The sequence below is a fragment of the Triturus cristatus genome, chromosome 5_2 (genome assembly GCF_964204655.1).
Source record: "Triturus cristatus chromosome 5_2, aTriCri1.1, whole genome shotgun sequence".
Classification (NCBI taxonomy): Eukaryota; Metazoa; Chordata; class Amphibia; order Caudata; family Salamandridae; genus Triturus; species Triturus cristatus.
In genome coordinates, this window is record NC_140588.1 from 178,636,656 (window position 1) to 178,652,090 (window position 15,435).

The window sequence follows — 15,435 nt, forward strand, 5'->3', positions numbered from 1 at the left end:
AGTCACTATGAGAATCTCAAGAGCCTAGAGAAGTTCCAACAGGGAAGAATGGCTGCAACTTTCTGTTTAGGTCAGTTCTTTCTCAAAGGAATTGTGGTTGTTGTGATGACACTTCTCATCAGAGGGGGGACTGATGGAGCACGATGGTGCTCAGTTAATTGTAGGGTTGCATCATAATCACAGATAGTCTGCACCCACATATATTCTTTTATTGTGTTAACCTTTGATCATTAGAAAGTGCTCAGTAATAACATGTGAAAGTGCACATGGTAGGAAAGAGTCGTGCCATGCAAAGAGACAAAGGAGCATTTATGTTATAATATTGCAATCCATTGTATTTGATGTCATTTACCTAACGAAATTGTTTTCATGAGATGTAACGCATTTTGATTGGAATGTGCGCCATATAAAAATTGCAACTAGATGTCATTAATTATGTTTAACATGTAGGATTTCATAAGTTGTTTGTAATAAAGATGAATTTGATGTGCTTTTGTGATGCAATGATATCGAAAGACCTAAATGAAATGTTCACTTATGTGCATATTTGTAAGTCCTATGTGTCGTATTCTTATGTTAGCTGATTTCTGTAGGCCTGAAATTTATTTTCCCTGGAGGCTCTTTAGTAAGCCTTGTTAGCGAAATTCATATGTGTGTTGAATTTGTCAGTTCTCACGTTTCTGTTGCCGTTGAGAAAGTAGTCTTCGTTAGTTAGAATAACGGCTCTTGTTTAGGAAAGTTAGGCTTGGGAGGATGTGATACAAATGTGCAAGGAGAACTGATAATTGGGAGCCGGTGTTCTTTTTCCTTGAAGGATGCCTGGGAATCAAGGTCATTGAGCCAGGAGCTGGGAGCACCTACACCGCATGGAAAATCACCTATGAGAAGTGTCCAGCAGGATTAGGTGATCTGTGGGCGTGTTTTACATTTTTTGGGGTTTGTATTAGGGACAATGCCCTGGGGAGGAGTCAGGAGAAATGGTTGGGAGATCAAAGGAGAAAGAAGGAGCATCTTAGAACGAGCTCCGTAGCTTCAGCCACCTGACCCATACTGTGAGTGTACTTCTTAGAAAGTCTTCACACGCTGATACCTTTTTTGATCTTGCCTGGGAAACACTAAGAAAGGATGTCACAATAGTTTTATTGTAGGGACAGACTAATGTTCTTTATTCATCCACAAATGAAGAAGGATCTTGACGTGGGGGGCAATCATTGCCTGCGTTCTACTTCTGGAGATTGTCATTCTGTTTATGATTCATTGCATAAGATTAGCTCATAGGTTTGGATTTGGATTAGTACCCATGTACTTTTACAACCTCGTAATGAGGTGCTTGTGTATCCAGTTACTTTTGGCCTTGTAATAAACCTATTAACTTGCAATTCGGAGTCTGTGATTCTTTAGAGTTATGTTCTTGTAAATTGTGGTCCTGTTTAAACAAGTTATTTCTCCCCTGTACACTTCTCATCAGGAAATAAAGGCCTGTCGGCCATGAGTTCCACAGTAATTTGGTAGGGAGGAACGCAGCCCTTTCAGTGGCACTAGTGGTAATCTCCCCCTGAACCATTTAGAATAAGAGTTAACACAAACCATGGCAAACCTCAGATTACTGCAAACCTCAGACATCGTACCAATGAAATCCAAACATACAGTGATAAACGCGACCCTTTCAGTTGGTAGCAGAAGGACAGCTGCCTCTGCAGTGAGGGGAGAAGATAGGAAGATTAGGGAAAGTTAGTTGTAGAGCCCGAAAAGCCCAGAGCATGAAAGCTCAAAGGGTTGAAAGCGGAGGACGACGGAATTTGGCAGAGACCGACTGAGAGTGACAGTGCGGCAGGGACGGCAGTTTACGTGGAGTGAGTATGAATAGAGATGTGTGTTAGATTGCGTTGATGATTTGATTGTGTGATGTCTTACTGAGTTGGGTCAAGAGTCAAGTGATTGTTGTTTCGGGCCGAACGCACCAGGTCCATGTGATACGATTTATTTTGTTTTGATGTCAGGCTTGACGAGTAGCCTAAGATCCCGGGATAGATTGTAGTGTAGAAGACACCCAGTGCTGTAATTGTATGCCCAGTGATTGTGGGAGTCGGGAGGCGTTATCGACAAACCCACTGGGAGATAGGAAACATGTGTAAGAGAGTTTGAGAGAGTTGTGTGGAAAGCTAGTGCACAAGGGCAGACCATAGCAATTTGAGTGGCTGATGCAGGTCTTGGGTCACTGTGTGGGTGAATGATTTGGAACGATTGGAACCTATCGATTAGTTATACGACTGTCCGGCCATTCGTGGGCAGATGGTCTGAGGTGAATGTCCGGTCGTTTAGTGGACAGACAATTGCCAGAGGTGAGGCAGACAATTACTTGTGAGACTGTCGGTCGTTTCGTCGACAGACAGTCAGTTATGTGACTGTCCGGTCGTATGGTGGACAGACAGTTACTTGTTTCTATGAATGAGGTGCATAAATGTGTAAGGAACAGATTGTAAAGGAGGGTGAACTGCTGAGCTAAGCTGAGTGAGATGGAGTGGCGTCGGAGTGGACCGTGCTGCGAAATGTCAGTTAGTGTGGAGCCACACAGGGATTGGTGGATTGCCATCAGGAAATGAGAATGAAAACATCTCATGGAGGTAAGGAGTTTGCTCAAACATGCGATGCTTTAGGGTGTTACTGACCGTTGTAGAGGAGATAGAGGAGTAGTAACTCGAGTGGGTGAAGAGGCACCACCCAAGGACACACCAGCACATTATTTGGCCACGAATGTAGGACTCCATACCATAGTCTGGCTTCAAAATTGGCATGAAGTTACGAAAAGGAGGGCGATTTGGCTTTCCCACGTTATGGGTCATTCAGATTGGACATATTGTATCAGCCAAGGGCAGTGATGGCTTCATTGCAACCTCCACCTAGACCAAAACAGTTTGAGGCTTTGAACGCATGGATAAGAGCAGCACATGAGAGGAAAAGGGACTGAAGTAAGGAAAGAGTGAAAATGTTGATAAGGGTGTTTCAAGATGCACGATGGGACGCATTGGCGAAAAGATGGAACGTGGAGACCATAGAGGGGAGAAAGCTATTCCCGATGTTAGTGAAAGTAGGAGATGCCCAGAAGAGGAAGGAGGAAGAGGATGATAGTGACACAGATGACAGCTTTTTTGATAGGTTGCTAGCAGAGCGTCTGCCTCCATATAACCCAATGTCAGAGGAGGGAAGACAAGTGCTTATGGAAGGGACAAGAGAATCGCAGACGGCTTCTAGTGTGAGAGTAGTGGGAAAGATTTAAAAAAGAATGGAGGGGATGGGAATACAGTAATCGAGTGATCCAGAGATGTGTGAAGCTAATGCTATTACACGATTACCGGATGCCCTTACGGTGCCGGTCACCATTAGTCCCATAGTGTCAGTGTACGATCCAGGTCAAGCAGAAAACGGTAGTCAGAGACACCTACCAGTAGCAGGAGAAGATATCAGTTCTGGGGGAAATGGTACAGTGAGTGGAATTCGTCCTCTTTTGCGACCTTAAGAGGCTAGTACTCCATTACTAGCTGCAGCAGACTCTTCTAGAGGGTATACTGAATCTAGAGCGGTAAGATTAGTGTCACTAGCAGATTCACGTTCTGATTTGAGGATGTGAGAACCCCCAGTTAGAGGGCCCATAGGAAGAATAACAGGAGGAGGAATGGATCAAGAAATTTCAGGGAGTCAAAGTGCCTTGCGGTCCATCGTTGAAGGGAGTCATCGGGGAAATCAGAGCAGTGAAAGTGGAGAGCAAAACAGTACATTGAGTCAGGGAACAATTAAAACTGCTGTGAGGGCCACAGTGCTAGATGTGGTGAGGTTGAAGGCAGAAGTGGATGAAATTATAAGTGGAAACTTGCCTTTGCAAAGGATGGAACATTATGAGCAAGATGAGCTGTTGTTTGTGGCGAAGGATGTTACCTGTAAGGGAAGTAAGGCCCATGAGACACTGACAGAATTAGCACAGAGGTACGATGTAGATTTTTCCAAAACAAAGATGTTGCAGGGAAGTCACAGGCTAAATTATAGCGATCAGGAATTGGAGGAGAAAAGAGTCATAGGACTGAAAACACAGATTCGAGAATTGATTGTAGGAATACGTGCATGGAGCATGCTTGACAAGTGGGAAGAGAGGTGGTCCAAGAAGAAGAATGTTAAAAAGGGTATAGGTGATAGGCCACCTCCAGGAGGAGAAACAGTAGGAGTAGAGGCTTACCCATTGCGAGAGGTACAGAGTGGAGGGTATGTGCATGTGCCTTGGACCAGGGGTGATTACTTCCGTTGGAGGTAGCCGTATGCTCTATAAGCTGCATTAATAATAATATTCTTAGCGCCGGGACTCTTCCGTTGGAGGTAGCCGTGCGCTCTACAAGCTGCATTAATAATAATAATTTGGCAGCTTCCACGAATGATCTTCCTCGGCTGAGGGAAAACTCTGTTGAATGGTAGAAGCAAGTCGACTGCTTAGTCAAAATTTCAAAGGTTTTGTGGATTGACTTGAACACATTGTTTGATAATGCAGAGCCAAGTGATTTGTGGTCAGCTTGTAAAATCGCTAATTAAAGGCCAACGTCAGAACCAGAACAAGATCCTATTACACATGGTTCTTCACCTGTGGTTATGAAAACGTTTGAGCATGTAATCACATGGTTGCAGTCAAATATTTCGCCACAAGATATTGATTGGGTTAAGATAGATGGAATTACCCAAGAGCCTAAGGAATCAGTTCATGCTTACTATGAAAGGCTCTTGCAAGCCTTTAAGCAATACGGTGGATTAGATACTCTAGATTTCAAAGATATGGGGCAGTTTGTCTCCAAATTTGTTTTAGGGTTGAGACCAGAGATTAGTTTCATGATCCAACAGCATTTGATCTGTTGGCAGAACAAGTCTGTGGATGAGATTCTATAGTATGCCAGGTACTGTAGTGATGAAGTAGACTCAAAGCATAAGAAGCTAAAGGATAAGTTGATTCTGGTCCAAATGAGAAATGCACAAAGGATAGATTAGGCAAAGCCGAGCGGGGAAACATTGGAACAAAGGCAAGGGAATGGTCCAAGAGGGGCCCAGAGTTTGTCAGGTCAGGGGAGAGGGAAACCTGTGGGCCCAAAGACAGAGGTAGATGTCGGTACTCTGAAGAAGACTACTGCATGTCATTATTGTCACAAGATTGGGCATTGGAAGCACAAGTACAGGTTAAATCTCACTAATCAGGTCCAAGATGAGATAGCACAGGTGTCTGAGATGGGTAATACTGTAGTAAAACCCAGGTCTGTATAAGGGGGAAGTTTGGGACCGCAAGTGCAAGTTCCCCAACCACTGAGGATTCCACAAGCAAGTAGAGTGTACCAACAGATGCCACTCATTGAGACTTTCAATGAGTTTGTTTCAGACCCGTTACAATGACGGTGCCTGAGTGGGGAGGAAGACTGTACCCTTGGAGCAGTCTTGGAGATAAACCAAAGAGGACCGTATGTGGAGGGAGACATTGAGCGTCACCTTTTCTGATTGATACTGGTGCTACCTGTTCTACTGTAAGATCTGCAGTAGTCCCAAACCTACCCCTCTCGGGACAATCGATCCAAGTTGTAGCAATTGCCAACAAGAGAGTGACCAATCCATTGGCAGATGACATACCTGTGAGAATAGGAACGTTTCACGACAACACCAATTTATGGTGTGTGATTAGAGTCTGGTCTGTTTGTTGGGTCGCGATCTTTTGTGTATATTGAACTGCACCATCTATTGCATGCCCTAAGGAATGGAATTGCAGACTAATGATGATGACATTGCATTCAAATCGGCGAACCAGAATCTCTGCATAGAGATGTTCCCTGTGTTGACTGTTCAGGACTTACCCCTTGATTTGAGAGACTCTGATTTCACAGGGGAAGAGATAGGATTGATCAAAGGGGTTGAGCCAGTCCAGATTCAGGTCAAGCCAAACGCTGAGTTCCCAAGAACGCCTCAATACAATCTGACGCCGGAAAGGGTGGCAGGAATTAAACCTGTAATTGAGTACATGATTGAGCAAGGGATTTTGAAAGAGATAATGGGGAGCCCATGTAATTCCCCTATAATGGGACTGCAGAAGCCGAGTGGGAAGTTTAGAATCAGGACCTGCAAAAGGTGAACACGATTGTAGTTTCATGTTGTCCTGTGGTACCGAATCCATCAGTGATCTTGTTTCAGATACCCTGTGAAGCTGAGTTGTTCACAGTGATTGATTTGTGCCAAGCATTCTTCTCGATACCTTTGCATGAAGAAAGCCAATTTTTATTTGCTTTCCGTCTGGAAGATTGTGTGTTAACATGGTATCATATCCCACAAGGGTATACAGAGAGTCCATCAATCTTCAATCAGATTTTGAAGAAGAATCTTGAGAGTCTCGTACTGCCACAGAATGCAGTTCTTGTGCAGTATAGTGACAATCTCTTGATCGCGTCTGAGACAGAAGATGCCTGCCGGGCCGATACTGTGGCTTTATTAAATCACCTAGTGGAAAATGGACACAAGGTGTCCCTGAGCAAGTTGCAGTACTGTGTGACTGAAGGTCGGTATTTGGGTCACCGGATTGAAAAAGGCAAGAGGAAGGTGTCACTAGACCGGATGGAGGCGATCATGAATATGACTGCGCCTACAACACAAAAGGAAGTCAGGATATTCCTGGGAATGGGTGAGTGATGCCGTCAGTGGATACTCAACTTTTCATTGAAGGATGACCTTTTCAGAGATTGGCACACAAGGATGAAAGTGATCCGGTACAATGGGATGATGATTGTTTGATTGCCTTCATGGAGTTGAGAGAGAGCCTTTGTCTTGCTCCGGCTCTGGGAATGCCTGATTATAACACGTCCTTCTCACTATTTTGCTGTGAGAGAGAAGGTTGCGCACTGTCAGTACTAACACAGACTCATGGAGGTGTCCGTATACCAGTTGCCTACTTCTCAGCTACCCTAGACCCGGTAGCTTCAGCGTTGCCCAGATGTCTCAAATCTGTTGCGGCAACAGGTGTCAGCATTGAAAGGTGTGAAAGCATAGTGATTGGTCACCGTCTCACAGTTTATGTTCCAAACTCAGTTGAGCTCCTGATGACGAGAACCAAGATGCAGTATTTGACCAATAACAGACTCACACACTATTTGCAGGTCATACTTGCCTCAAAGAATGTGACTCTGAAAAGATGGTCTGTATTGAATCCTGCTACTTTGATGTCTTTACCAAATGTTGATGATGAGGATTGTGAGGACCATAACTGTTTTGATGTGACTTAACTTTGCACCAAACCAAGACCTTACATTGTCGATGAACCTCTGCCTGAATCTGATGAAATCTTTTTTGTAGATGGTTCATGCTTAAGGGATAATGTGGGTCATCTGAGAGCAGCGTTTGCTGTGTGTACCATTTCTTGAGTTGTGGAAGCTGCTTGTTTACTGGGAGTATACTCCGTACAAGTGGCTGAAGGCATTGCCTTGACACGTGCCTGCTTGGTTGCCGAGCAAATCCAAGTCACCATCTACACTGATAGCCAGGACAGTTTCGGTGTGTGGTTCATGACTTCGTACAGCTATGGTCACAGAGGGGATTTTTAACATCATCAGGATCGCCGATCAGGAATGGGGAATATGTGAGGCAGTTGCTGGAAGCTTTACAACGACCAGGAGAGATTGCTGTTGTCAGATGTGCCGCCCACGGGAGGGGGAGGACTTCGTCACACTTGGGAATAGGTATGCGGATGAAGTTGAGTGTTTCTGTGCTGAACAAGGGTGCATTTTCACAGGTAAATATACTGGAGAGAGTCCAGAGAGAACTGAGCTCAGCATGATGTTAGCCATAGCAGAAACCTGGGACGAGCTAAAGCGCCTGCAGGGAGAGGGATCAGGACAGGAAGAAGCTGGTTTGATCAAGGCAGGTTGTGAGAAAAGAGATGATGGTATTTGGGTTTCTGTTGATGGTCGAGCTGTACTACCAGATCATTTACTGAGCCCTATGGCAATGTAGATTCATGAAGCGGTTCATATTGGAAGGGATGACATTGTGCGAGTGTTCAGACAGACGTGGTGCAATCTGCAGTTTCGTGCGTTTGCTGAAGCAGTGTGTCACAGATGTTTTACGTGCCAACAAATGAATGCTGGGAAAAAGATTGTGGTTGCCTTGAGTCACAATGGAAGGTCAGGGGGACCCTTTAACAGGATCCAGCTTGACTTCATAGAAATGTCTAGGTGTAATGGACTGAGTTACATCTTGGTCATAGAGTGGGTCTTCTCACGTGAGTGGGAGCTTATCCGACAAGGAGGTGTGATAGTCTCATGGTAGAAAAATTGTTACTTAGGGAGCTTATACCTTGTTTCGGATTTCCAACTTCATTGGAGATGGATAGAGGAACTCACTTCCATAGTGAGGTCATGAGGATGCTTTCTGCCACTTTGCAAGTTGATCAAAGACTGCATTGTAGCTACAGGCCCGAGGCATCAGGAATAGTGGAGCAAATCAATGGAACTCTCAAGATGCGAATGCAAAAGTGTGTTCATCCACGTCTTTGAAATGGCCTGATGCATTGCCCTCGGTGTTGATGAGTATCCGTAGCATTCTACATAGGAGGACAGGTCTCTCGCCTCACGAGATCTTGATGGGGAGAGCGATGTGCTTCAACTAGATACTAGTGCGTGCACAACCTTATGTTTGTAGGTAGTGTAATCAAGGTGTTCCGTGCTCCCGGGAGTCACTCACTGAACCTGAGTGAGTAAAGTATAAATGGGCTGCATCTCCACAATCGTGGGGTATGTCCCCTGGGCACTGGTTAAAGGGCCTCTTGTTTAGAGGTTACTCATTTTTATCTCCAATGGTGAATGAATAAACTTCAGTCCAATAATTCACAGGGCTTAATTTATTCGTGGTGTTTTCTTCGGTAATCTTAATTTAACCCCTTCAGCGCGGCGCGGATTACCGTGCCATGCTGAAGGTTGGTTGCGCGGGCGGGGCCGTGACGGAGCGGTTCCGTCATACGCACAGCGCGACCGATGCGCATAACGGAACCGCTCCGTCATGCGCATCGAAAGGGTTAAACTTAGTTTTGTCGTTTCAGCACTACATATCCCAACATTTATCAAATAGGTCCCGATGCATTTCGGCCATGTGGGCCTTCATCTGGGGACAATTTCTGTTGGTATGTAACCGAATTTAAAGACGCGAGGGGCGATGTGCTTGCCAGCAGTGCTGTCTACAGCTTTGATAAATATCACAGATGATTTGATACTTGATTATTGCAAAGGACTGGCTGACGTAGTCCGTTCTGTGTCTCACCAGGTTGAAGCTGTGACTGCCCTGACCTCGAAGGACCTGTGCCATGATTTATGCATGGGTGATTGGGTGCTTGTTTGCAAGCATGTGAGGAAGAGCTGCCTTGACGCCTGTTGGAAAGGTCTATATCAAGCGATCCTAGTGACAAATTCAGCTGTGATGTGCGGGGGATTGCCGAACTGGATACACACCACACACTTGGAGAGTTTCAGGACCCTCGGGAGAAACAGCTCCTCTCCGCGAAGACAATTCAGCTGTGGTTTGGAGGCCACAAGAGGGGACAGGCCAAGCTATGAGGGTTACTGACAAAGCTGGTTGCCCACTAAAGCAAGCTGAGGGGGGTCACGATACACAAGGTCCAGGTATTGACTCTGAGGCAAGCAGTAACGTTGCGAGTGATATAGAGTGAGACTCAGCAGAATGAACTGCTGCGCAAGGTGGTCGGGTGCAGAGAAGAAGGGCAGAACGTGCAGAGGAAACTGACCTGGGAGACAAGGAGGCTAAATCTGAGATTGCCACCTGAGAGAGATCTTGCTCCTGTGTCTGACGTCTGAATCAGAGTTGAGTGACGCAGAACAGGCACAGGGGGATCTGAGAAGGTTGAGAAGGCCAAGGGTGCCTTGTCAGAGATACGCCGCCCCAGAGTGGACTTATTTGTCTACCGATGCCAGGAGGAGTGGAGACCGGGAGGCTGAGGTCTTCACAAGTGGTCAGCAGGACCCCTGAACTGAAAATTGATATCAAGCTGATAGTTCCTGGTTTGGAAATAGAGGGGGTGTTGACAGTGACAGTACCAAGCCCTTCTGTTATGAGCAAGGTGCAAGTTTTGATTCTACAAGACTTATCTTTTCCAACTTTTGGATATCAGCCACCAACTCAGGAAGTTGCAGCTGTTTGTCTTGAGATTTTGCAACGCGTCATACCTGAAATTGGTTTTGAGCTCATAAGAAACTGTTGATTGAACTGTGAACTGTAAATAAGTTGCTTTAAAGAAGATAACCTAGGCCCTAGTGAAAGGAGAATATATTTAGGGATCTTTCCGTAGAAGAAGAAAGAGAGCTAAGGAAGTCTTTTGAATTGTGTATATAAAAGAAGCGTGAACTGTGAATTTATTTCCAGGGCTTCAGAAGATTGCATTGAACTGGATAGTAGCAATAAGAGGCAGAGAAGAGACTTTCTGCTAATCCTCTTGCTGTGCCAAACCGACAATTGAAGATGGAGTCTGGAAATTCAAATCATAGGTCTGAGTGTGTATTAGGCACACTCATAGTGGGAGTGATAATATTAATAGCAGTAGTTATCATTGTTTCTGTAAAAATATCACATGATGCAGAAGTTGAAGGGGTGGAAGTGAAGGGGACAGCCACACCTGTTACTTCTAGCACAAAAGAGGGTAAGGTAGGAGCTGAAAAGGCTATGCTAGATCAAACTAGTTGTATGCTACACGTAGATGTGCCAAAAAGTGATTACATGCTCCATGCTTACGCTAAGCTGTTATATGAGTATGTGAACACGATGGATGTGAGAGATTGCTATGTGTGCATGCAGTTGCCTGTGTCTATGGAGTAAGGTATTCATTATCATCATCTTCCTTTGACATATGGTATTACATATAGTTTGTTGCTTAGTATGTTTTACGGTAATGGTCGATATGAATATTGTTTTTCCAATTATGATGTTGTGCTATCAGAGGTTCCAGCTTATAAGCACTTGAATAAGTATGATTAATATAAGCAGGAGGATAGAGTGGGAAAGTATTTCATACCTACCGTCACCTTAGATACAGCTTATGCACATAGTCATAATTTGACATGTATGTTAGGTGATATAGAAAAAAAATGTGTAGATCAAGTAGAGGATAGGTATAGGCAGGTGTCAGTTAAATCTAATAGTAGAGAAGGGAAAATCGCTTGGACCAAGGAGGAACTAGCATACAAGACAAGGAGGAGCTCTGGTCCAATAGCTTTGTATTTTGAACAGAGAGGGAAACTTTGTATTAGACAGGTTCAGACCTATTATGATAATGTCTATGTGGGACAAAGTGTGTGATCACATCTTCACAATCAAAGCAACTACTAGAAGTTCTTAGAGGAGACAGTGCAAGTTGTACTGAATGTGTATTGCGTGTGTGGGAAAAATCCCTATGTGTGATTGCCATTGAATAGGGATGGTACCTGTGATGTGGCTGTGGTGTTTCCCAAGGTATACCATGTTGAAGATTTAGGACCCTTAGAAGGTAGAGTGCATCATAGAGAGCAGGTGAAATAGTTGTTGATGTATTTGGAGCAATGATACCAAGTCTGGGAGTAGTTCTGAATGATATAAAGATTATAAGGTTGTCAACTATTGTGGATAAGTTGTCAGCTAATATAGCTCAGTCTTTGTTGCTCATAGATGGGCAGATGGTGTCGACAAGAGCTATAGTGATGCAGAACCGCCTTGCTTTAGATGTCTTGTTAATAAAAGAGGGCGGAGTCTGTAAAATATTGAGAGTTCAACAGTGCTGTAATTATATACCTGATAACAGAAAAGATCTGAAGAAGTATATAAGTAACATCACTGAGATACATCATAGGGTACATGATTTGGCCACAGAAGGTGTTTGGGACAATGTTCGAAAGGGCTTTAGAAAGGTTGGAAGTTGGTTCGAAAACCTTGGAAAAGGAATACTTGGTTACATTTTGAAACCCATCATTATAGTTGTGGTTTGCGTAATCATCTTGTTGAGACTAGTGAAGGCCTATAATTGGCACAAGGCAGGACAGGCTGAGAGACCTCTTATGGAGTGTCAAAGGAGAATGGAGAGACTGCAGGACAGTCACTATGAGAATCTCAAGAGCCTAGAGAAGTTCCGACAGGGAAGAATGGCTACAACTTCTGTTTAGGTCAGTTCTTTCTCCAGAGAATTGTGGTTGTTATGATGACACTTGTCATAAGAGGGGGGATTGATGGAGCGCGATGGTGCTCTGTTAATTGTAGGGGTGCATCATAATCACAGATAGTCTACACCCACATATATTCTGTTGTTGTGTTAACCTTTAATCATTAGAAAGTGCTCAGTAATAACACGTGAAAGAGTAAATAGTAGGAAAGCTAGCGTGCCATGCAAGGAGACAACGTAGCATTCACGTTATAATATAGTAATCCATAATATTTGATGTCATTTACCTAACGAAATTGTTCACATGAGATGTATCGCATTTTGATTTGAATGTGCGCCATATAAAAGTTGCACGTAGATGTCATCAATTATGCTTAACGTGTAGGATTTCATAAATTGTTTGTAATAAAGATGAAATTGATGTGCTTTGTGATGCAATGATATAGAAACGCCTAAATGAAATGTTCACTTATTTGTATTTTTGAAAAGCCTATGTGTTGTATTCTTATGTTAGCTGATTTCTGTAGGCCTGAAATTTATTTTCCCTGGAGGCTCTTTAGTAAGCATTGTTAGCGAAATTCATATGCGTGTTGAATTTGTTCTGTTCTCACGTTTCTGTTGCAGGTGCAGAAAGTAGTCTTTGTTAGTTAGAATAATGTCTTTTGTTTAGGAAAGTTAGGCTCGGGAGGATGTGATACAAATCAGCAAGGAGAACTGATAATTGGGAACTGGTGTTCTTTTTCGTTAAGGGAGGTCTGGGAATCAAGGCCATCGAGCCATCAAGCCAGGAGCTGGGACCACTGACACCACATGGAAAATCGTCTATGAGAAGTGTCCAGCAGGATGAGGTGATCTGTGGGCGTGTTTTGCGTTTTGGAGTTTTGTATTAGGGACAGTGCCCTGGGGTGGAGTCAGGAGAAGGGGTGTCGAGATCGAAGGAGAAAGAAGGAGCATCTTAGAACGAGCTCCTTAGCTTTGGCTAACTGACTCATACAACATGAGTGTACTTCTTAGGAAGTCTTGACACGCTGACACCGTTTCTGATCTTGCCTGGGAAACGCTAAGTAGGGATGTCACGATAGTGTTAGCGTAGGGACAGACTAATGTTCTTTATTCATCCACAAATGAAGAAGGATCTTGACGTGGGGGGCAATCATTGCCTGCATTCTGCTTCTGGAGATTGTCATTCTGTTTATGATTCATCGTATAAGATTAGGTCATAGGTTTGGATTTGTATTAGTACCCATGTACTATTACAACCTCTTAATGAGGTGCTTGTATATCCAGTTATTTTTGGCCTTGTAATAAACCCACTAACTTGCAATTCAGAGTCTGTGATTCTTTAGAGTTATGTTCTTGTAAATTGTGGTCCTGTTGAAATGATTTATTTCTCCCCTGTACACTTCTCATCAGGCAATAAAGGTCCGTCGGCCATGAGTTCCACAGAAATTTGGTAGGGAGGAACGCGGCCCTCTCAGTGGCACTAGTGGTAATCTCCCCCCTGAACTTTACACGCAACCATTTAGAATAAGAGTCAACACAAACCATGGCAAACCTGAGATTACTGCAAACCTCAGACATCGTACCAATGAAATCCAAACATACAGTGTGCCAAGACAAGCCTGGGTTGACAATGTGACCAACTGGAGACGCTTCTCACTTTCTTTACAAGCACTACATCTGACCACCCAATCCACCACCTGGGCGTCCATACCCGGCAACCAAAACTGGGCTTTAAGGCGCCGCTGGGTGAGACTCTGACCTAATGTTAAGCATGTGCCATCGCCAGAAGTCTCTGCCTAAGATTAGCGGGCGTACAAACCTTTCACCCCTCATCAAAATATGAGGACCACAAGTTGTTAACTCTTCCAACACCTTGACAAAAGGATGGACTGAACTCGCTAAACAACTCTCCCTCCGTTTGCCCAAGATGCATTGCTTGTTTAAGGGTGAGATGCGCATCCATGGATTGACACCAATCTTCTTTGGAGAAAGTACTCGCACAATGCAACAAAACATCTTGAACAGAACCAACTGCACCCTCATCCTCATGATCCTCAACAGGAGGACCTTGTACAACATGCCACTGTAAAGGCAAATGAGAAAGGCAATCTGTTTGAACATTCCTCCAACCCTGAATGTGCTCTATGACATAACGATATTCCTGAAGCCTGGCAGCAAACCACGTCAACCTAGCCGAACCTTTACCAGCACCACCAGGGAGAAGGATTTTGATTAGAGGCTTGTGGTCAGATCTTAAGGTAAATTGAGTACCCCACAAATATGTGCGAACGTATTCAACCCCGCCCCCCATGCAGCAGGTAAGGCTTCCTTTTCGATAGCTGAATAGTTCCTTTCAGTGTCTGTTAGGGTACGGGATGCAAAGGCCACAGTTCTTTCACCATCCTTATGCTTCTGGGAAAGAACGGCGCCAAGACCTGTAGCACTGGCATCCACTGTTACCACTGATTTGATTTTAGCATCAAAAGGTAACAAAATACCAGCCTCACAGATTTCTTTCTTAATGTTTGAAAAACATTCCTCTTGCACATTTGACCATTCAAAACCCTTCCCTTTCTTGTCAGAGAAACTGCCAACAAACTTTTAATAATATTCAATGAGGCCATTGAAAATCCTAAGCTGGTCCTTGTCCCGAGAGAAGGGAGCCAAGAGTATAGTCTTTTTTGGGACTAACCACCAGCAGACAAAGTGTAGCCCAGATATTCAATTTGGTATTTCAAAAAGCAACACTTCTCCTTCCTCAAAGTAAGTCCCACTTCAGCAATTAACTGTAAAGCATGTTTTATGATAGCATTGTGTTCTTGAATAGATTTTCCAAAAAATTAATATGTCATCCTGAAAGTAGATGACGTTCTCCAAACCTTTAAAAATATCAGAGATAATCCTTTGGAAAACACTTGCTGCTGGCGAGAGACCAAAGGGCATTCTAGTAAATTGATAAGTACCCTCCATTGTGATAAAGGCTGTTAGGGCTTTAGAGTCTCGGTGGAGTTTTATGTGGTGGTAGGCGCTCTTCAAGTCCAACTTGGAAAAGTACCTCCCTCCCTTGAGCAGCAACACTATTTCTTAAATGTTTGATAGAGGTAAAGTATCTGCAACAATGTTTTGAAAAAGAGATCTCAATAACATACAAACTTTGAGCCGCCCATCAGACTTGCACGTGATGACCACAGGAGTTACCCAGCTAGATGCCTCCACAGGTTCTATTACACCTTGTTACA